This window comes from Amblyraja radiata, chromosome 30 (assembly GCF_010909765.2).
Source record: "Amblyraja radiata isolate CabotCenter1 chromosome 30, sAmbRad1.1.pri, whole genome shotgun sequence".
Lineage (NCBI taxonomy): Eukaryota > Metazoa > Chordata > Chondrichthyes > Rajiformes > Rajidae > Amblyraja > Amblyraja radiata.
Genome location: NC_045985.1, coordinates 6,134,603 through 6,156,704, shown reverse-complemented (window position 1 = coordinate 6,156,704; position 22,102 = coordinate 6,134,603). Strand labels below are relative to the sequence as shown.

Genomic DNA, 22,102 nt, shown 5'->3' with positions numbered 1-22,102 from the left:
CCCCGCTGCCCCGGGCCCCACACTCTCTCTCCCCGCTGCCCCGGGCCCCGCACTCCTTCTCCCCGCTGCCCCGGGCCCCGCACTCCCTCTCCCCGCTGCCCCGGGCCCCGCACTCTCTCTCCCCGCTGCACCGGGCCCCACACTCCTTCTCCCCGCTGCCCCGGGCCCCACACTCCCTCTCCCGCTGCCCCGGGCCCCGCACTCCTTCTCCCCGTTGCCCCGGGCCCCGCACTCCTTCTCCCCGCTGCCCCGGGCCCCACACTCCCTCTCCCGCTGCCCCGGGCCCCGCACTCCCTCTCCCCGCTGCCCCGCACTCCCTCTCCCGCTACCCCGGGCCCCGCACTCTCTCTCCCCGCTGCCCCGGGCCCCGCACTCCTTCTCCCCGCTACCCCGGGCCCCACACTCCCTCTCCCGCTGCCCCGGGCCCCGCACTCCTTCTCCCCGTTGCCCCGGGCCCCGCACTCCTTCTCCCCGCTGCCCCGGGCCCCACACTCCCTCTCCCGCTGCCCCGGGCCCCACACTCCCTCTCCCGCTGCCCCGGGCCCCACACTCCCTCTCCCGCTACCCCGGGCCCCGCACTCCTTCTCCCCGTTGCCCCGGGCCCCGCACTCCCTCTCCCCGCTGCCCCGGGCCCCGCACTCCCTCTCCCGCTGCCCCGGGCCCCGCACTCCCTCTCCCGCTGCCCCGGGCCCCGCACTCTCTCTCCCCGCTGCCCCGGGCCCCGCACTCTCTCTCCCCGCTGCCCCGGGCCCCGCACTCCCTCTCCCCGCTGCCCCACACTCCCTCTCCCGCTGCCCCGGGCCCCGCACTCTCTCTCCCCGCTGCCCCGGGCCCCGCACTCTCTCTCCCCGCTGCCCCGGGCCCCGCACTCTCTCTCCCCGCTGCCCCGGGCCCCGCACTCCCTCTCCCCGCTGCCCCGGGCCCCACACTCCCTCTCCCCGCTGCCCCGGGCCCCGCACTCTCTCTCCCCGCTGCCCCGGGCCCCGCACTCCTTCTCCCCGCTGCGGATCCAATCTTTGGCCGGAAGCAAGAGGGCGGAACAAGACGGCGGGGGCTGGTCGCTAAAATGGGTCATAAAATCGCCCATGAATCCGCCCATGAGCGGACAACACGTTTGCGTGAGAGTAACCCATCTTGCTCCGCTATAGGATCTTTGGTCGGGTCTCCCGGACAGGGAAGAGATTTTAAACGGTTTCCTCCGCCCCCCACATATACACATTTAAAACCAGTATTAAAAAACACCAAACACTACATTTAACTAATAAATAAATTTTTTTTTTAAAAAGACAGACAGGCTGTAGGGGCCGCTGCAACGGGTGAGTCGCGCCGCCAAATGTACATATATATTATGTATATGTGTATATGTATATGTGTATATGTATGTATGTATATATGTACATGTGTATGTATGTATGTGTGTATGTATGTGTTTATGTATATATATATGTATATATATAATTTTCCTTTTATTTGTCCATTTTCATCTTTTCTTTTCTTCTTTTTTTCTCTTTTTTTTAATCGTTTGAAATAAAGATGAAGATAAAGAAAGATATCATTGTTGTGCTTTGGAGAAACAAAAATGCCGGTGCACGCAGAGGTCACAATGTCGTTCTCTCTCACACCTCCCGCTGCTGAAAGACTCATCCATGCCTTCATCTCCTCCCGACGACTACTGCAACTCACTTCTCCTTGTCATCAGCTCCACCTACATCAACCGACTCCAACTGGTCCAGAACGCAGCCGCCCGACTCATCACCCACACCAAATCCTGGCATCACATCACTCCAGTCCTCAAACAACTTCACTGGCTTCCCATCTCCCACCGGATCGCCTACAAAATCCTGATCCTCACCTACAAAGCCCTCCACCATCTGGCCCCCCCATATCTCACTGACCTCCTCTCCCCCTACCAACCCCCACGGTCCCTCAGATCCACATCAGCAGGTCTCCTCTCCACCCACAAGTCCAACCTCCGCAGTTTTGGGGACAGAGCCTTCTCCAGGGCAGCTCCCAGGCCCTGGAACTCCGTCCCCCAACTGATCCGCAATTCCGTGTCCCTCACCATCTTCCAGTCCCGCCTCAAGACCCATCTCTTCACCTCTGCCTATCCTTAGCCCCACGTCCCACTCCCTTTCCATCTGTGCTTGAATTGCCTCATATTGTGTTTTGAATTGAATTCTGTCTTTACTTTGTGTACTAGTCATGTCTCTACTATTTATTTCATTCCCCTTACATGTTTTTCCTCTACCTGCTAAATTTTTGTAAGGTGTCCTTGAGACTCTTGAAAGGCGCCCATAAATAAAATGTATTATTATTATTATTACTTTAAAGCGAAAATAATGAATTTCTAGAGGGGGATGGTTTGTACGGTACTCGAAAGGGGGTGGACAAATATAATCGCTGCCTTCAATTCCTTGCGAGTGGTGGCACTGGTTGTGGGCATAATCTCGGTAGTTATACGTACATTCAATGCTGTTTACACAAATTTCACTCCCTCCTCCTTCTTTCTCGTGTAACCAGTTTCACAGTTCTCCACATTGTTTGTCTCTTGAGATCACCTTCCCACATTGAGCAAGGTCAGGTCATTTAATTAATCCTCGTCTTCTGGTCTTTTCTCACTGCCAGCTCTTCACCCTCCCCCCTCACCCCCAACCACCACCCCACCCAAAGAAGAACATTGCTGGAATGAAAGGAATTAACAAACAAAAAACGCCGAATGCCAGAAAGGGCTTTTGATTTCCTTTCACACAGCGATTGTTTCTGCTTTAGAGAAACAAAAATGCCGGTGCACGCAGAGGTCACAATGTCGTTCAAAAGTAAACGGGATCACTACGTTAAAGCGAGAAGAATGAATTTCCAGAGGGGGGTGGTTTGTGCAATACTCGAAAGGGGGTGGACAAATATAATCGCTGCCTTCAATACCTTGCGAGTGGTGGCCCTGAATGCGGACCTGGGGGTGACATGACCTACACTTACATGGAGACAGACAGTCTGAATGCGGACCTGGGAGGAAAATGCAGCTCTTGCTTACAGCCCCCCCCCCTCCCCCGCAACCCACCTGCCAGATACACAACCAGAACTTCTCCCTGTCCCTCTCTCTGCAAGACCAAGTAAATAGAGTCGCTTCTTCGTATCAGCGATTATGTCACTGTCAAAATGTAGAAGTCGTGTCTCGACCCGAAACATGATCAGTGCATATTCTCCAGAAATGCTGCCTGACCCGCTGAGTAACTCCAGCACTTAGTGTCTATCTCTTGTATAAACCAGCATCTGCCCTTCTCTCTTACCTCAACCTGTTGCCTGGCCCGCTGTCTTACTCCCATCACTTTGTGTTTTGATTTATAAATCTTAGGTCATTTTATAATCAGATAGGGAGTTCAAAACAGTGAATGGACAATAGGTGCAGGAGGAGGCCATTCGGCCCTTCGAGCCAGCACCGCCATTCAATGTGATCATGGCTGATCATCCCCAATCAGTACCCCGTTCCTGCCTTCTCCCCATATCCCCTGGCTCCGCTATTTTTAAGAGCGTCAGGAACATGTTTTCTGGAGTCGACTAGTTGCTATCAGCAGTTTTTCACTTTCAAAATTTGGATATAAACATTAACAATTTCACATGCAGGAGCAACTCCGCTAATGTTTCAACTTCTGAAATATATTTTCAAGAGATTTTTATAATATTCTCCAATTTCAGGTAGTCCCTGCTTTCTCCCTCCTTCCCCTCCCCTTCCCAACCCTCCCACAGCCCACTGTCTCCGCCTCTTCCTTTCTTCTTCCCGCCCCCCCCCCCACGCCCCCACCTCCACCCCAACCAAAGATCATAGAGCGGAGCTTTTTCCCAGACGTCAGTCTGAAGAAAGGTCTCGACCAGAAACGTCACCTATTCCTTCGCTCCACAGATGCTGCCTCACCCGCTGAGTTTCTCCAGCTTTTTGTCTAACTTCGATTTTTCCAGCATCTGCAGTTCTTTCTTAAACAGAGAGTTTTAAAATGTCATATGTTCCAAAACGGAACAGAAATTTTTACGTGTAGGAATGAACTGCAGATGCTGGTTTAAACCAAAGATACTAGAGGAGCTTTGGTTTAAACCGAAGATAGATACAAAAACGCTGGAGTAACTCAGCGGGTCAGACAGTATATATTTATTTTTTAATTTGATGTTAATATTCAAACTCTCATCCTTAAACATGGCATTAACTGTGAAGCTTCGTTAAACTTGCGCTGTGAATGTATCTAAATTGATACACACGAAGGAACGCCTCGTACACACATAAAGGTCACCTGTGCTGCTTGAGGACAAACTCAAAACAAAGTTACAACAGAATGAGAGGCCATTTGGCCCGTCATGTCGGTGTTGCTGGGGAAAAATCAAGGCAATTTTCCAAAGGAGAATTCTTGCCTCGGACATTCTTGCTATTCTTGCAGTTTTGGTCTCCTAATTTGAGGAAGGACATTCTTGCTATTGAGGGAGTGCAGCGTAGGTTCACCAGGTTAATTCACGGGATGGCGGGACTGACATATGCTGAGAGAATGGAGCGGCTGGGCTTGTATACTCTGGAGTTTAGAAGCATGAGAGGGTATCTTATTGAAACATATTAGATTATTAAGGGTTTGGACATGCTGGAGGTTTCGAGGTTATACTGTACTGTATAGGCCACGCGTGGGAAAGCTGAGGAGTTTTGGCCCGGGGGCCGCGCGCACAGTCCGGCGCTCCGTCCAACTCATGAACCGATGATTGGCCGTGAGAAGGAGGGGGCGGTGGAGGTGGTGTCGGCGGTCAGCGAAGGGTCGGACAGCCGACCGATCGATGGGGCCACGGGCGGGGCGCTGCTGCTGCACTCCACGGGCTGCACTACGTCGGGATGGGTGAGGCGGGGCCCGACCCGACAGTCCCCTCGACCCGAGTAGTGGCCGTCAAATATGGGACCAGGGCGGTCCCATACAGGACAAACCAATTTAGCCCAATAAATGGGATGTCCCGGCTGATACAGGACAGTTGGCGACCCTAGTTACTCCAGCACTTTGTGTCTTTTAAGAAGTGATTCAGGATTCTATAATCTTTGTGTTTAAGAAGGAACTGCAGATACCGGGAAATCGAAGGTACATAAACATGCTGGAGAAACTCAGCGGTTGCAGCAGCATCTATGGAGCGAAGGAGATAAGCAATGTTTCGGGACGAAACCCGTCTTTGCATCGCTCGCCATCTCCTGTTCTCACGCGGTTCTACAATGAACCGCAAAGACAAATTCAGCACTCCGTGGGATGGGAGGATTTTCAATGTTAACAGCAGAAGAGAGGCTAGAGGATCAGGTGAGAGGTCTGAAGCAGAGTCTCGACCCGAAACATCGCCAATTTCTTCTCTCCAGAGATGCTACCTGTCCCGCTGAGTTACTCAAACATTTAGACAATAGACAATAGGTGCAGGAGTAGGCCATTCGGCCCTTCGAGCCAGCACCGCCATTCGTTGTATTGTTGTATTGTATTCAAATGTATTGTCATTGTCTCAATTAGAGACAACGAAATGAATTTCCCTTTACAGTCAGTATCATAAAAATAAATAAATAATAAATAATAAAACATTACAAATAAAATAGAATTTAAAAAAAAAGCACAAACACAGAAAGTCCACGACACAACATAACACAATGGCACCAAGGTGAGGAAGGCACCATAGTCCGGCCAGCCTCCCCTCCGATCTTTCCAGGTTTTCACCCGTGGTCGGGGCCTTCCGAGCCCCCGCAGTCGCCACCCCGGGCGGCCCGATGCCCAGGCCCTCTCGCCGGGCTGATGGAACGCCGATGCCGAACCCCGACGGTAAAAATCCTCCTCAGCGGCCCGGACCTCCCGATCAGTCGCATCCCACCGGAGTCCGCAGCTCCCGAGTCCACAGGCCGAGCCGGGCAGAGTCGCAGGACCCCACGATGTTTGTCAGCGCCGCCCGCGTAGGGAGATCCGCGAACCACAGCTCCAGGATGTCGGTGCCGCAGGCCCAGCACTGGGGGCTCCAGACGGCGATCCCCGGTAAGGCATCGCCAGCACCGCGATGTATCAGCGCTGCCCCGCTGCCCCGCTGCTGCTGGAGCTCTGGTCGGTCCCAATAGCAAGAATGCCCGAGGCAAGAATTCTCCTTTGGAAAATTGCCTTGATTTTTCCCCAGCAACACCGACATGACGGGCCAAATGGCCTCTCATTCTGTTGTAACTTTTCTTTGAGTTTGTCCTCAAGCAGCACAGGTGACCTTTATGTGTGTACGAGCCGTTCCTTCGTGTGTATCAATTTAGATACATTCACAGCGCAAGTTTAACAACGCTTCACAGTTAATGCCATGTTTAAGGATGAGTTTAAATATCAACATCAAATTAAAAAATAAATATATACTGTCTGACCCGCTGAGTTACTCCAGCGTTTTTGTGTCTATCTACGGTTTAAACCAAAGCTCCTCTAGTATCTTTGGTTTAAACCAGCATCTGCAGTTCATTCCTACACGTAAGAATTTCTGTTCCGTTTTGGAACATATGACATTTTAAAACTCTCTGTTTAAGAAAGAACTGCAGATGCTGGAAAAATCGAAGTTAGACAAAAAGCTGGAGAAACTCAGCGGGTGAGGCAGCATCTATGGAGCGAAGGAATATGTGACGTTTCTTGTCGAGACCCTTCTTCAGACTGACGTCTGGGGAAAAGCTCCGCTCTATGAACTTTGGTTGGGGTGGAGGTGGGGGCGGGGGGGCGGGAAGAAGAAAGGAAGAGGCGGAGACAGTGGGCTGCGGGAGAGCTGGGAAGGGGAGGGGAAGGAGGGAGAAAGCAGGGACTACCTGAAATTGGAGAATATTATAAAAATCTCTTGAAAATATATTTCAGAAGTTGAAACATTTGCGGAGTTGCTCCTGCATGTGAAATTCTTAATGTTTATATCCAAATTTTGAAAGTGAAAAACTGCTGATAGCAACTAGTCGACTCCAGAAAACATGTTCCTGACGCTCTTAAAAATAGCGGAGTCAGGGGATATGGGGGGAAGGCAGGAACGGGGTACTGATTGGGGATGATCAGCCATGATCACATTGAATGGCGGTGCTGGCTCGAAGGGCTAAATGGCCTCCTCCTGCACCTATTGTCTATTGTCCATTCACTGTTTTGAACTCCCTATCTGATTATAAAATGACCTAAGATTTATAAATCAAAACACAAAGTGATGGAGTAAGACAGCGGGCCAGGCAACAGGTTGAGGTAAGAGAGAAGGGCAGATGCTGGTTTATACAAGAGATAGACAATAAAGTGCTGGAGTTACTCAGCGGGTCAGGCAGCATTTCTGGAGAATATGCACAGATCATGTTTCGGGTCGAGACACGACTTCTACATTTTGACAGTGACATAATCGCTGATACGAAGAAGCGACTCTATTTACTTGGTCTTGCACAGAGACGGATAGGGAGAAGTTCTGGTTATGTATCTGGCAAGTGGGTTGCGGGGGGGGCTGTAAGCAAGAGCTGCATTTTCCCCCAGGTCCGAATTCAGACTGTCTGTCTCCATGTAAGTGGAGGTCATAACCATATAACCATATAACAATTACAGCACGGAAACAGGCCATCTCGGCCCTACAAGTCCGTGCCGAACAACTTTTTTCCCTTAGTCCCACCTGCCTGCACTCATACCATAACCCTCCATTCCCTTCTCATCCATATGCCTATCCAATTTATTTTTAAATGATACCAACGAACCTGCCGCTACCACTTCCACTGGAAGCTCATTCCACGCCGCTACCACTCTCTGAGTAAAGAAGTTCCCCCTCATGTTACCCCTAAACTTCTGTCCCTTAATTCTGAAGTCATGTCCTCTTGTTTGAATCTTCCCTATTCTCAAAGGGAAAAGCTTGATCACATCAACTCTGTCTATCCCTCTCATCATTTTAAAGACCTCTATCAAGTCCCCCCTTAACCTTCTGCGCTCCAGAGAATAAAGACCTAACTTATTCAACCTATCTCTGTAACTTAGTTGTTGAAACCCAGGCAACATTCTAGTAAATCTCCTCTGCACTCTCTCTATTTTGTTGACATCCTTCCTATAATTGGGCGACCAAAGGTCATGTCACCCCCAGGTCCGCATTCAGGGCCACCACTGGCAAGGAATTGAAGGCAGCGACTATATTTGTCCACCCCCTTTCGAGTATTGTACAAACCATCCGCCTCTGGAAATTCATTCTTCTCGCTTTAAAGTAGTGATCCCGTTGACTTCTGAATGACATTGTGACCTCTGCGTGCACCGGCATTTTTGTTTCTCCAAAGCAGAAACAATCGCTGTGTGAAAGGAAATCAAACGCCCTTTCTGGTATTCCTCGTTTTTAGTTTGTCAATTCCTTTCATTCCAGCAATGTCTTCTTGGGGTGGGGTGGTGGTTGGGGGTGAGGGGGGGAGGGTGAAGAGCTGGCAGTGAGAAAAGACCAGAAGACCAGGATCAATTAAATGACCTGTCTGGCAAGTCCCATTGTTGAATGTGGGAAGGTGTGACCTCAAGAGACAAACAATGTGGAGAACTGTGAAACTGGTTACACGAGAAAGAAGGAGGAGGGAGTGAAATTTGTGTAAACAGTATTGAATGTACGTATAGCCACCGAGAATGTCGGACGAATTTCTTGCACGGTTTTGGTATTGTACATATTTTTTTCCTTGAATAAAGTTTAATTTGGGTTTATTTTAAACATTGAATTCTCTAACTTTAAATAATTTCTGCTTACACTCCAGCACTTAGTGTCTATCTCTTGTATAAACCAGCATCTGCCCTTCTCTCTTACCTCAACCTGTTGCCTGGCCCGCTGTCTTACTCCCATCACTTTGTGTTTTGATTTATAAATCTTAGGTCATTTTATAATCAGATAGGGAGTTCAAAACAGTGAATCGACAATAGACAATAGGTGCAGGAGTAGGCCATTAGGCCCTTCGAGCCAGCACCGCCATTCACTGTGGTCATGGCTGATCATCCCCAATCAGTACCCCGTTCCTGCCTTCTCCCCATATCCCGACTCCGCTATTTTTAAGAGCGTCAGGAACATGTTTTCTGGAGTCGACTAGTTGCTATCAGCAGTTTTTCACTTTCAAAATTTGGATATAAACATTAAGAATTTCACATGCAGGAGCAACTCCGCAAATGTTTCAACTTCTGAAATATATTTTCAAGAGATTTTTATAATATTCTCCAATTTCTGGTAGTCCTTGCTTTCTCCCTCCTTCCCCTCCCCTTCCCAGCTCTCCCACAGCCCACTGTCTCCGCCTCTTCCTTTCTTCTTCCCGCCCCCCCGCCCCCACCTCCACCCCAACCAAAGATCATAGAGCGGAGCTTTTTCCCAGACGTCAGTCTGAAGAAGGGTCTCGACCAGAAACGTCTCCTATTCCTTCGCTCCATAGATGCTGCCCCACCCGCTGAGTTTCTCCAGCTTTTTGTCTAACTTCAATTTTTCCAGCATCTGCAGTTCTTTCTTAAACAGAGAGTTTTAAAATGTCATATGTTCCAAAACGGAACAGAAATTCTTACGTGTAGGAATGAACTGCAGATGCTGGTTTAAACCAAAGATACTAGAGGAGCTTTGGTTTAAAACGAAGATAGATACAATAACGCTGGAGTAACTCAGCGGGTCAGACAGTATATATTTATTTTTTAATGTGATGTTAATATTTAAACTCTCATCCTTAAACATGGCATTAACCAAAGATCTTATAGCAGAGCAAGATAGACCACTCCTCGAAAAACGCGTAGTATGACGTGTGTGATTGTCGACGCTATTTGTTGAGGCATTTTATTGGGCTTCCCCCACACTGCCATGGCGTCCTTATCTAAATCTTCATCTCACTGCTCTGCTATCAATTGTTCTAATTGTAAATCTAAACGACCCGACCTGTCATTCTTTAAGTTCCCCAATAAAAAAGAAAGGTTAGAAAATATTATTATTATTTTCAGTTGATATTCTGTCGTGAAAATGTTATTTTCTGTTCTTCCATCAACGGCCATTGGGAAACTAGGTTTGTCGGTACATTAGAAAGTTATTAGACTTATTTTTAATAGATCTTTACTTACCATAATAATAAAGACAATTTTAACACATCTGTACGTTTTTGGTTTAGTTCTTGTAAGGGATTGGTCTCCAAAATATGGCCCGCGGGACACATTGGGCCCAGTGACCAGGAGATTTTCCGAGCTCAGATTCGAGTCCGAGAATGGGCGGCTGTTACCCGTTATATCCCTCGAATTGTCGAGACATCACAAGCAAAGATCACAAGCCCGCCGTGAAGAAGGGTGCAATCAAATATTATACAACTCTGCTCTATCATCCATAGATGCTGCTGCACCCGCTGAGTTTCTCCAGCATTTTTGTGTACCTTCTGTTCTATCATCTTTGGGTGCAATGGTGGGCCGGGGGGTTCGGCGGCGGCCGCAATCAAAGATACGAGAGGAGCTCTGCTCTATAATCTTTGGTCGGAATGGGACGGCTGCGCGTTATAATGTGCTATCCTTCCACTCCCTCGCCCCCTTCTCCCTCTCCCCCTTCTCCCTCTCCCCCCTTTTCCCCTTCTCCCGCTCCCCCTTCTCCCTCTCCCCCCTTCTCCCTCTCCCCCTTCTCCCTCTCTTCTCTCGATTTCTCTTTCCCCTCTCTTCTCTCGATCTCTCTCTCCCCTCTCTTCTCTCGATCTCTCTCTCCCTCTCTTCTCTCGATCTCCCTCCCTTCCCTCTCTCCCTCCCTTACCTCTGCGTGAGAGTTGGCAGCTCTGCTATGCCTTGGGTCCAAAAGAGGATAGAAAGAAAATACTTAATGGTCTTTGTAAGAAGATTTTAATAAGCTCTTCTACATTTAAGGTAAATTGACATATTAGAGGCAAAAAGCATCTTCAATATACAGGTCTCTCCACACAACTGAAAACAATTGCATTTAAGTGATATATCATACATTGTTCAGGCATGTAGTTATGATCATTTGTTTTCTTATTAGTTAATCCTAAATGATATCTCCTGTAATTTCAGATGTCAACAGTGGGTCCAGAATACTCGTCGACAAGATCTCCTGCACCGAACTGCAGAGTATTTGTCAAATAACTGCCATCAACCATTGACTGATGTTATCAATGCCGATGGTGACTCAAGGAGACTCAACCAGGTGGTGGTTTACAAAGGTCCATGCCCATTGTTCCTCATGGCATACCAGCAGCCTCAACAGATCACCTAGTCATAGAGTCTCACAGCATAGAAGCAGGCCCTTCAGCTCAACTTGCCCACGCTGGCCAACATGTCCCACCTACACTAGTCCCACATGACTGCATTTGGCCCATACCCCTCTAAACCTGTCCTAACCATCAAATAACCTAACAGAACTGTCATATGGGGAAAGATTGAAAAGACTAGGCTTGTATTCACTGGAGTTTAGAAGGATGAGGGGGTATCTTATCATATTGTTTACAGTGTACTATGTTTACAGAAAGTAAGAATTTAATTGTTCTATCTGGGACAAGCTAGATGCAGGAAATTGTTCTACATGACAATAAAACACTATTGTTAGATGCAAGGGGATCTTATAGAAACATATAAATGAATAAAAGGACTGAACAAGCTAGATACAGGAAAAATGTTCCCAATGTTGGGCGAGTCCAGAACCAGGGGCCACAGTCTTAGAATAAAGGGGAGGCCATTTAAGACTGAGGTGAGAAAAAACTTTTTCACCCAGAGAGTTGTGAATTTGTGGAATTCCCTGCCACAGAGGGCAGTGGAGGCCAAATCACCGGGTGGATTTAAGAGAGAGTTAGATAGAGCTCTAGGGGCTAGTGGAATCAAAGGATATGGGGAGAAGGCAGGCACGGGTTATCGATTGGGGCTGATCAGCCATGATCACAATGAATGGCGGTGCTGGCTCGAAGCGCCAAATGGCCTCCTCCTGCACCTATTTTCTATGTTTCTAGAACACTCATCCAGCAATCCTCGAGCCCACCAGCTCATCCCGTAGTCAATTCATCAGCTTTTCCATAAGAGCTTCAATCAGTTCTTCCAAAAGAATGACAATCAGCCAATCTCGATTACCCTCAGCCCATCAAGTAGCCCCTTAATTCACCCAGAAGTCTGAACTATTGAATGCTCACTGCATCTCTTTCCATGTCGGCAAGTTAATATCCAGCTGCATGAACCATGTGAAAAGGGAATAAATAGATGCATGTGGTGCAGTGATTTGTGCAGCACTATAGGCCTGGAGACCAAGAGGAGTTCACCATTGAACGGAGTTTGAACGAGAGGCTTGAGGCCCCCGACCGAGGAAGAACAAAAGGAACGGACTTGAACTTTATTTCGCCTTCCATCACAGTGAGGAATGTGTAGGAGTCACTGTGGTGAATGTCCGTATTAAAATGTGTTTTTGAGTGCTGTTGCTTTTGATTGTGACTGACCTGGCCAATGAAATTCCTCGTATGTTGCAAAACATACTTGGCAAATAAAATCTGATTCTGATTCTGAAAAGCCTTTCCCTTCCATACAGTTTCCTCTCTTTGATCTTTTGCAGTTGACTGCCTTTCTGTACTTGTTGCAAGAGATTGTCGCGGCATCCAGCACCCTCGGAGAATGTAGAATTAAAGGCAGGCAATGCCAGTTTTAAAGATGGTTATTTGCCTCAAGATTGGATTATTGTATCTCCAGAACCTCCCCAGAGGCTCTGGGAGACACAAGGTTCAAGAGGGAACACAAAAAGCCTAATTAGGAAGAATATTAAGAGTAAGATTTTCAATTAAAATACTGTAATTGATGGAACCTTGCCTTTAAATTGGTTCTTGGATGAAACCCTGATGGTTCTCACATTGTCTCTTTAAATTTACTCTCCTTTTCACACTTGCATTAAAACACACAGCCACCGCCATTCACAGTGATACTGCCCGGCAGTCTCATAATTACAGTCAACACAGCCACCTTGACAGCCACACAAAATGATGTTAAAAAAAAATTGTTTTCCTTGTTTAAGAAGTTCAATTTAGAATTATTTGAAATTGTGGGGGTTGGTACAAAATACTGCTGACCCACAAATGTGTTGCTATGAGACATTCACATTTTAAAAATCCATGTCTCAAAAAAAGCAAGAAGGTGCCCATGTTATTTGACCAACTTATCAGATGAATTTAAATATGTAGGTATGTATGCATTAGTTTTGCTCCTAATTCCATTTTCCAAATCATTAATATATATGGTAAACAGTTGCGGCCCCAACACCAAGCCTTGCGGCAAAAAAATCCAGAAGATTAGTCAAACATGATTTCCCTTTCATAAATCCATGTTGACTTGGACTAATCCTTTTACTGCTATCCAAATGCCCCATTATTACATCTTTAATAATTGACTCCAGCATCTTTCACACCACCAAAGTCGGGCTAACTGGTCTGTAATTCCCCGTTTTCTCTCACGCTCCTTTCTTGAAAAGTGGGATAGCATTAGCTATCCTCCAATCCACAGGAACTGATCGTAAATCTATTGATCGTTGGGAAATGATCATATGTATAAATATATATGTATGTGTATATATGCATGTATGTGTATATATGCATGTATATGTATATGTGTGTATATATGTATGTATATATGTTTAAATATGTGTGTATATATGCATATAAATGTATCCATATGTATGTGTGCATTTGTATGTGTGCATGTGTATGTGTATACGTGTGTATGTATGTATGTGTATATATGTATGTGTGTATATATGTATGTGTATATATATGTGTGTATAAATATATATATATGCATATATTTATTATTACTATATAATTATATATATAATTGCCTTTATGGTTTATGTATATCATCTTACAAGACAAATAAATTAATAGTGATTATTTAAATCAAAGTTGCTTCTGATCCATGAGAATAAACTTTATTATCTCTAACTTGCCTCTCACACACAGACACACATTCATATAAATATATAAAATATATATACGTTAAATTTAATTTTGTGCAGTGTGTGTTAAAGCAATACAAGGGAAACTGCACAATACAATGCAAGGGAAACTACGCAAAGGAGGGGGCTGTTCCCGCTACAAGATACTCGAGGATCTTTGCTTTGGATCAAAGATTATAGAGGAGCTCTATAATCACTGCTTTGGATCACAGCGGGTGGTATACCGGAAGTCGCGTGTCGCATTAAGAAATGGCGGCCGTGACGTTCCGTCACGTACTACACGTCAGTCCATTGGATTTCGGAGGAGTGGTCTAAGATCTTTGGTTCGAAGGGCCGAATGGCCTCCTCCTGCACCTATTTTCTATGTTTCTATGTTAATTCTGTTTTTAATTTGTAAATCAGGGGAGAGCGCGAACGCAGTCCCCCACTACCACAAATTTTGCAGTCGAGTATCCCGCATTTGGGGACATCGCAGGCGTCAGCACACCCGAAGTGCAATGGGATAGCCTCGTCCTGGGAGAACCTTTTTATTTCAAAATAGACTTTATTCAATTGATAAATATATACAATTCCTGAACCATTCAAACAAACAAAATTCATCCGACATTTTCGGAGACTATACAAATTTTTCCAGTACAATATTTTTACATTTGTCAAATTTCACCAAACAGTCCCCCACCCGTGCCACTCTGTGGCCCCTGTCCAAGTAATAAATATATACAATGTGTACACATTGCGAAAATTCCATCTGACATTTTCGTCGGCTATAGAGATTATTCAATACCATTTATAAGTCTTTTAAGTTCCACAAAAATGTCCCCCACCCATGCCACTCATGTGGCCCCCTGGCATGGGATACCTTCCCTTAATTTAATTTGAGGGGCGTCTCCACCATACCGTGCCCCCCATGTCCAGCAGCGGAAGGACCCTAGACTGTGGCCCTCCCCCACCGAGCCTTGGCGTTGGCTGCACCAAGCTTCAGCGAGTCCCTTAGCACGTACTCCTGCAGTCTGCAGTGGGCCAGTCGGCAACATTCCCTGACGGACATCTCGCTCTGCTGGGTGGTGAGCAATGCTCGGGCAGACCGAGTTGATGACCCTCCAGCAGCACTCGATGTCAGTCTCTGAATGTGTCCCTGGGAACAGTCCGTAAATCACAGAGTCCTCTGTAACGGAGCTGTTCGGGATAAATCGTTCCAGGGACCCTTGCATACTCCCCAGACTCTTTTTGCAAACCCACACTCTGCAAAGAGGTGGGCAACCGTCTCCTCTCCATAGCAACCGTCCCGGGGGCAGCGTGCGCTGGTAGTGAGGTTCCGACGGTGCAGGAAGGATCTAACTGAGAGGGCTCCCCTCACCGCCAGCCAAGCCAGGTCTTGGTGCTTGTTGGTCAGTTCTGGCGATGAGGCATTTTGCCAGTCAAGCTGGGCAGTCTGCTCTGGGAACCACGCCACCGGATCCATCGAGTCCTTTCCCTGCAGAGCCTGCAGGACATTCCGTGCTGACCACTGCCCGATGGACTTGTGGTCAAAGGTGTTGGTCCGGAAGAACCTTTCAACAGACGTCAGATGGGGCGGCAATGTCCAGCTGACTGGTACATTGCGTGGCATCTGCGCCAGGCCCATCCTTCGCAACACCGGGGACAGGTAGAACCTCAGCAGGTAGTGGCACTTAGTGCCCACGTGCCTTGGCTCTACACTCCGCCTGATGCAGCCACACACAAAGGTGGCCATCAGGATGAGGGCGACGTTGGGCACGTTTTTACCCCCGTTGTCTGCCGACTTGTACATTGTGACCCGTCGCACCCGGTCCATCCTCGACCCCCAGATGAACTGGAAGACGGCCCGGGTGATCCCCGTGGCGTAGGAGGGAGGGACAGGCCACACTTGTGCCAAGTACAGCAGCCCCGAGAGCACCTCACACCTGATGACCAAATTTTCCCCGGTTATGGAGAGGGAGCGTTGCCTCCACAGCTCCAGCTTCCTCCCCACCTTGGCTATCCGCTCCAGCCAATTCTTGTTACTCGACTCAGCCCCCCCGAACCAGATCCCCAGCACCTTCAAGAAGTCAGGCTTGATGGTGAAGGGGATGGAAGATCGGTCGGGCCAGTTGCCAAAGAGCATGGCCTCGCTCTTCCTGCGGTTCACCCTGGCTCCCGTGGCTGACTCAAATTGGTCGCAGATGCTGATCAATCTGCGGGCCGACCCTGGATCCGAGCAGAAGACGGCGACATCGTCCATGTACAGGGAGGTCTTGACCTGAATGCCCCCACTGCCTGGCAATGTCACTCCTCTTATGCTCGCATCCTTCCTGATGGACTCGGCAAAAGGTTCAATACAGCAGACAAACAAGACAGGAGAGAGAGGGCAACCCTGCCTGACTCCAGACCTTACAGGGAAACTGTCTGATTCCCACCCATTGATTTGGACTGCACTACGGATATTGGTGTAGAGCAGCTTGATCCAATTTTGGATTCCCTCCCCAAAACCCATTTTGGGGAGCACGTCCCTCATGTACGTGTGCGATATCCTGTCGAAGGCCTTCTCCTGGTCCAAGCTGACTAGGCAGGCATCCACCCGTCTGTCCTGCACGTAGGCGATGGTATCTCTCAGCAGCGCTAGGCTGTCTGAGATTTTCCTGCCAGGTACAGCACAGGTTTGGTCCGGGTGGATCACCCGTCCCAGAGCAGACTTGACCCGGTTGGCGATGGCCTTAGACAGGATCTTGTAGTCTACATTCAACAATGTTATGGGTCTCCAATTCTTTATATCCTTCATCTCCCCCTTCTGCTTGTAGATTAGGGTGATGCTGCCCTTCCTCATCGAGCCTGACATGCTGCCGGCTAGAAGCATGTCGTTGTACACTTCCAGCAGGTCCGGGCCCACCCAGTCCCACAGAGCCGAATACAACTCGGCCGGTAAGCCATCGCTTCCGGGAGTTTTACTCGAGTCAAAGGAGCGGATGGAGCCAGTCAGCTCCTCTAGGGTCAGTGGTTGGTCCAGACTCTCCTGCTTGCTGTCCTCCAAGACCTCCGTGATAGAGGACAGGAAGTTCTGGGAGGCGGTGCTGTCTGTGGCCTTTTGGTCATACAATTCCGAGTAAAAGGATTTGCAGACCCTCATCATGTCTGTCTGCGAGGATGCTACCGAGCCGTCCTCCTCCCTAAGGCTGTTGATCACAGAGCTCCCCCTGTGAACGTCTCATCCTGCTCCACATGGCGGACCCTGGATCGGAAGATGATCTTGGAGGATTCAGAGGTAAAGAGCCGAGCTTGCCGGTCCTTCACCTCTCTAAGTTCCTCCCTCACATCCACCCCCCCTCGACTGCAGAAGGAGCAGTTGTTGCAATTCTGTCTGGAGTTGGCACAATTCCCTCTGACTCTGTCTTGCTCTCTGAACCCCTTTGGCTATGAAGAACCTCTTAATGTTCTCCTTGGTTGCTTCCCACCAGAGTGTCGGGGAGTCAAAGAGGGGCCTCACCGTTCTCCAACGTGCGTAGTCCCTCTTTAGCTCCTCCACGTTCTCTGGGGTCAACAGCTTCACATTTAACTTCCACGTCCCTCTGCCTGCCTTCCGGTCCTCCTGTAGGTGACAGGAAGCCTGAAGGAGGCAGTGGTCAGAGAAGAACACCGGCGTGAGGTCGGTGTGTCTCACCGTGACGGCCTTCGTGGTGAAGACGAAGTCTATCCGGGATCGGGCCAAACCGTCCGATCTCGACCAGGTGAACCGCGGCTGGGACCCGCCTGCGGTCGCTGAAGGCGTCGTGCAGCTTTGCGTCTTTTACCGTTTCCATCAGGAACTTGGACGTGCTGTCCAGTCTGTTGTCGGCACTGCCGGATCGTCCAGCCGCATCAATGATGCAGTTGAAGTCACCGGCCAGAACGAGCTGACGGGACGTGGCCAACAGCACTGGGAGGTGCTGGAGAACGGCCAGCCGCTCGCACCGCACGGGTGGGGCATACACATTAATCAGCCGGAGCGGAGAACGACGGTACATTACATCCACCACGAGGAGACGCCCCGCAACCACCTCCCTGACATCAGCGATGGCGAAGTTCCCTCCCCGCAGCAAGCTCCACAGGCCGGAAGCATGACAATCATTGCCCCCCGACCACACCGACAGTCCGTGGGGCCACCATCGCGACCACCTCCGATAACAGCGGAGGTGTGGCAACCCGCACTCCTGTAGAAAAGTCACATCTGCCTTGACCTTGGCCAGATACTGTAAGGCATTAACACATCGCGCAGTGCTCTTCACACTGCGCACGTTTAAGGATGCCAGTTTTAGCTCCATTGTCCTTTAGAGTCACTGGCCATTTTCCTGCTCCCTCGTGCCCACCGCTCCGGTGAATTGCCTCACCTTTCCTGGGCTCAGACACCCGGCCTCCTCAACGGGTTGGGTTTCCCCTGTCGTAACCCGAGGTGTAGTTGGGGGGGGGGGGGGGGCGGCTCGTTTTACCCCCTTCTGGGTGTGCCGCTTCCCCCGTCTCTCGTGGCTGGGGCTCAGTGACAGGCTTACTGCTCCCGGAAACTCGGAGCTGAGGCCCAATGGCCGCTGCACTGCTCCCGGTTGCCCGGAGCTGGGGCCCATCGGCCGCTACAATGCTCCCGGTTGCCCGGAGCTGGGGCCCATCGGCCGCTACAATGCTGTCGGTTGCCCGGAGCTGGGGCCCAACGGCCACTGCACTGCTCCCGATGCCCTGGGGCTGGAGCCCCTCGACCGCTGCACTGCTCCCGATGCCCTGGGGCTGGAGCTCCTCGATCGTTGCACTGCTCCCGTTGTCCTGGGGCCGGAGCCCCTCGACCGCTGCACTGCTCCCGTTGTCCTGGGGCCGGAGCCCCTCGATCGCTGCACTGCTCCCGATGTCCTGGGGCTGGAGCCCCTCGACCGCTGCACTGCTCTCGGTCTCCTGGTGCAGGTGTACAATCGTCCTGCACTTTCTCCTTTCCGCCCCGGTTTTCTTCTTGTGGGGTTTCCCGTTCGCCTCATCCTCCGACGAGGAGGAGAGGTTGCTCCCTTCTGTCAGGGAGAGAGACCGTTTTTGGGGGTTTTTTGGGGCTTGCCATCCCCTTCTGGCCTCTGCTCCGTGTGCTGACCCTTCTGGTGTTTTTTGTACTTTACAGTAGTCCAAATTTGCTCTCCCCCCTCCTCCATCGACTCTCCCTCCTGGGCTTGGTGCTGGAGTTCTCCTGGCACTTGGGGGCTCGAGGTGGTTGAGGTGGCTGAGGTGGTTGGGCTGTCCTCAACACTGTTTCCCCTTTCTGCTGGGGACTTGGCAGTGGTAGTGGGTGTCTCACCTACCCTGGGGGTGCTGGAAGCCGCCCCTCTTGTTGCCTGTGCATATGTACAGGCTCTTTTTGGGCAGGCCCTGTAAAGGTGGCCTCCCTCCCCACAGGTTACAGTTCTTGCTGGCTTGACAGTCTTTTGTCTCGTGGCCCTCCGTTTTGCAGTTTTTGCAGACCACTGCATTGCATTGGGCCATCACATGTCCAGGCTTGTTGCATTTTCTGCAAACTCTGGGCTGCCCCACGTAAATTAAATATCCTCGGTTTCCTCCAATTGCGAACACTGATGGAGGGTGGAGGAGAGTTCCTTCCTTGTCCACCCTCAGTTTTACCTTGACCTGCCGCTTGCTCGTCCAAATCCCATGCAGATCCTTCACGTCCACGCTGTTCCCTGCTCCGTCGACGTAGCGAGCAAGGAAGGTGAGGACATCCACTACGGGCACATGTGGATTAAACATATGGACCGTGATCGTCCTTTCTTTTTGATTTGGGAGGGTGAAGAGTGGCTGCACCTTCAGCAACGACAGCGGAGCTTCATTCCCCTTCTCCTGGAAATCCTTTAACAGTTTTTGCCATCCTGTCGGAAGCACAAATGTAACGTCGAAATAACCGTTACCCGGGAAATCCTGGAGGCAGTAGATATCCCTGGGCTCGAACTTGCAGGTCTCCAGCAAATACTTTTTTACAAAGGTGTCTCGACTGAAGGGCATCCCCTCACTGAGATCCTTGACACTAATCCTGAGGGTATTGCGGATACCCTGTCCTCTAGTTCCCATTGCAGCTGCCATTGCTACGATTTTTTAAATCGTTATCTGCAGCTCCTGTCCTTAAAGGACCGCCAGGACTGTTCTAATAAGAACAGATCTCTTTCCCTGTTCTAACAAGAACAGACGCTCTTTATTTAGCTCTTTTACTGACTGATAAGAACAGATACTACACTTGATCTTAGCCAAAAGGCCGAGAAGCGAGAACCACCTTTGTGATCATGGTGTCCCCCCTGCCAGATAAGTATGCAAGAATATCGTCGCTCACTCCCAGCCAACCTCTACCAGTACTCTTCCAATTCAGTTCGAGCCAAAATTGCAACATCTTATACTGCATTTGATCGCCGAGAACAGGAAAACCGACATATTGTCCCTTTCATTTCTCGTTTCACACCTGATCTTTATCAGATTTGACCGCTTTTCCTCGCTGCTCGCTTTATTTGCATTTCTTCCTTAAAAGGAAGCAGCCACGTTGCCGAATTGCTGCCGACTTGCAGTTACTGAGCATCGCCTCTGTGTGGCGCTGCTCCACCGCCGACGTTTCATTCACCGAAGTTGGATACAAAATGCTGGAGTAACTCAGCTGGTTAACTCAGGCAACATCTCTGGAGAGAATGAATACTGAGAGTCAGTGGAACGGGAAACGAGAGATATCCTCGTCGTGGCTATCCCTCAAGGTCGAGGATGATGGTTCTGTTGTTTTTATGGAGATATAGGCGGTACATAGAGCAAATGAATGAAAGATCCGCAAAAGCGGGTGGAATCACAGAGGGGGCGCAGCGAGAGAGGGTGTTGCAGAACTCTCATTGGAGAGAGGAGGATGTCGCGGCGAATCCAATCCATCGCTCCTGCCCGCTCCGTGCCTCGGCACCCCAACAGGACCCACAGAACCAAGGCCCTTAACGCCACCAGTAACGTGAGGTCACAGACTGTGCAACACGTCTCATCCTGTTAAAACAAGGAACTTGGTTCTTGGTTCTTGGTCCTCCAAAATATTCCAAATGGAAGTTAAACTGGAGGTGGCGGAAGGTGGACTTCACGGCGACTACGGGCATCAGTCGCTGACGTTCGCAGTCGCCGAAATAAATCGCAAAGTGGGACAGGCCCTTTAAGCAAATAAAGATTCTTGGAAAAGAAGAGCTACCTTAAATTTTGTTGAGACGGGTTAGGTAACTAGGGTGTTGGGGGTGGGGGGGGGGGGGGGAGGAGAATGAATTGCTGTACACATCTGTATTAGTAGCTGGTATCTCAAATTGGATCGAATGCCCTCGTCTGCTCATAATAGGTCTGGTGTAGGTTTGGTATATCGAGCTGACCATTTAACATTTTGTAAAAACGGGTCAAATGGTGAGCTTTACTTTTGTCTTCGAGAGGGTTCCACCCCGACCAGCGAATTCATAAGTTTGGTAACACTCGCTTCTCTCTCATAGGTATTTGCGACAAATCGAACTGCCTGTGCATATTATTAGTAGAAACTAAGAACTGCAAATAAAATGTGTAAGAAGGAACTGCAGTTGTTGGTTTACACCAAAGATAGACACAAAATGCTGGAGTAACTCAGCGGTTCAGGCAGCGTCTCTGGTGAAATGGAATAGGTGACATTTCAGTTCGAGACACTTCATCCGGCTGAGAGTCGGGGAAGGGGAAACTAGAGGTATGGGAAGGTGCAGAACAAGCAGAGCATGCGTCGATGATTCAGGATAGGTGGAGCCCATAGTGGACTGGGGACGTGGGGATATCCAAGAAATACAAATGGTGGAATTAGCAAGAGGGTTAGGGTGGAGACGGGGAGAGAGGGGATGCTCTATCATCTTTGGTTTGTACGGTACACGAAAGGGGGTGGACAAATATAATCGCTGCCTTCAATTCCTTGCGAGTGGTGGCACTGTATGCGGACCTGGGGGTGACATGATCTCCACTTGCATGGAGACAGACAGTCTGGAGGCGGTTCTGGGTGGAAAATGCAGCTCTTGCTTACTGCCCCCCACAACCCACTTGCCAGATACAAAACTCGAGGGTTTAGGGGAGGTCACTCGAAAGTCAAGTCAAGTCAAGTCACATTTATTTATATAGCACATTTAAAAAACAACTCTCGTTGGCCAAAGTGCTTTACATTCGTTATAAGAATAGTATAAACAAACAAACT

General features: G+C 49.4%; 1 long non-coding RNA gene and 2 other non-coding genes across 3 annotated transcripts; all 3 read right to left on the bottom strand.

The window, feature by feature from the left end:
* Window positions 1-6,646: 6,646 nt before the first annotated feature.
* LOC116989993 lies at window positions 6,647-20,542 on the bottom strand. Its single transcript, XR_004416377.1, has 3 exons — window positions 20,448-20,542; window positions 11,962-11,964; window positions 6,647-6,662 (listed from the first exon to the last, which is right to left on the bottom strand). It is a non-coding gene; the product is annotated as an uncharacterized LOC116989993 (long non-coding RNA).
* Window positions 14,308-14,471, bottom strand: LOC116990243. Its single transcript, XR_004416491.1, has one exon. It is a non-coding gene; the product is annotated as a U1 spliceosomal RNA (small nuclear RNA).
* Window positions 19,969-20,161, bottom strand: LOC116990268. Its single transcript, XR_004416509.1, has one exon. It is a non-coding gene; the product is annotated as a U2 spliceosomal RNA (small nuclear RNA).
* Window positions 20,543-22,102: the final 1,560 nt, after the last annotated feature.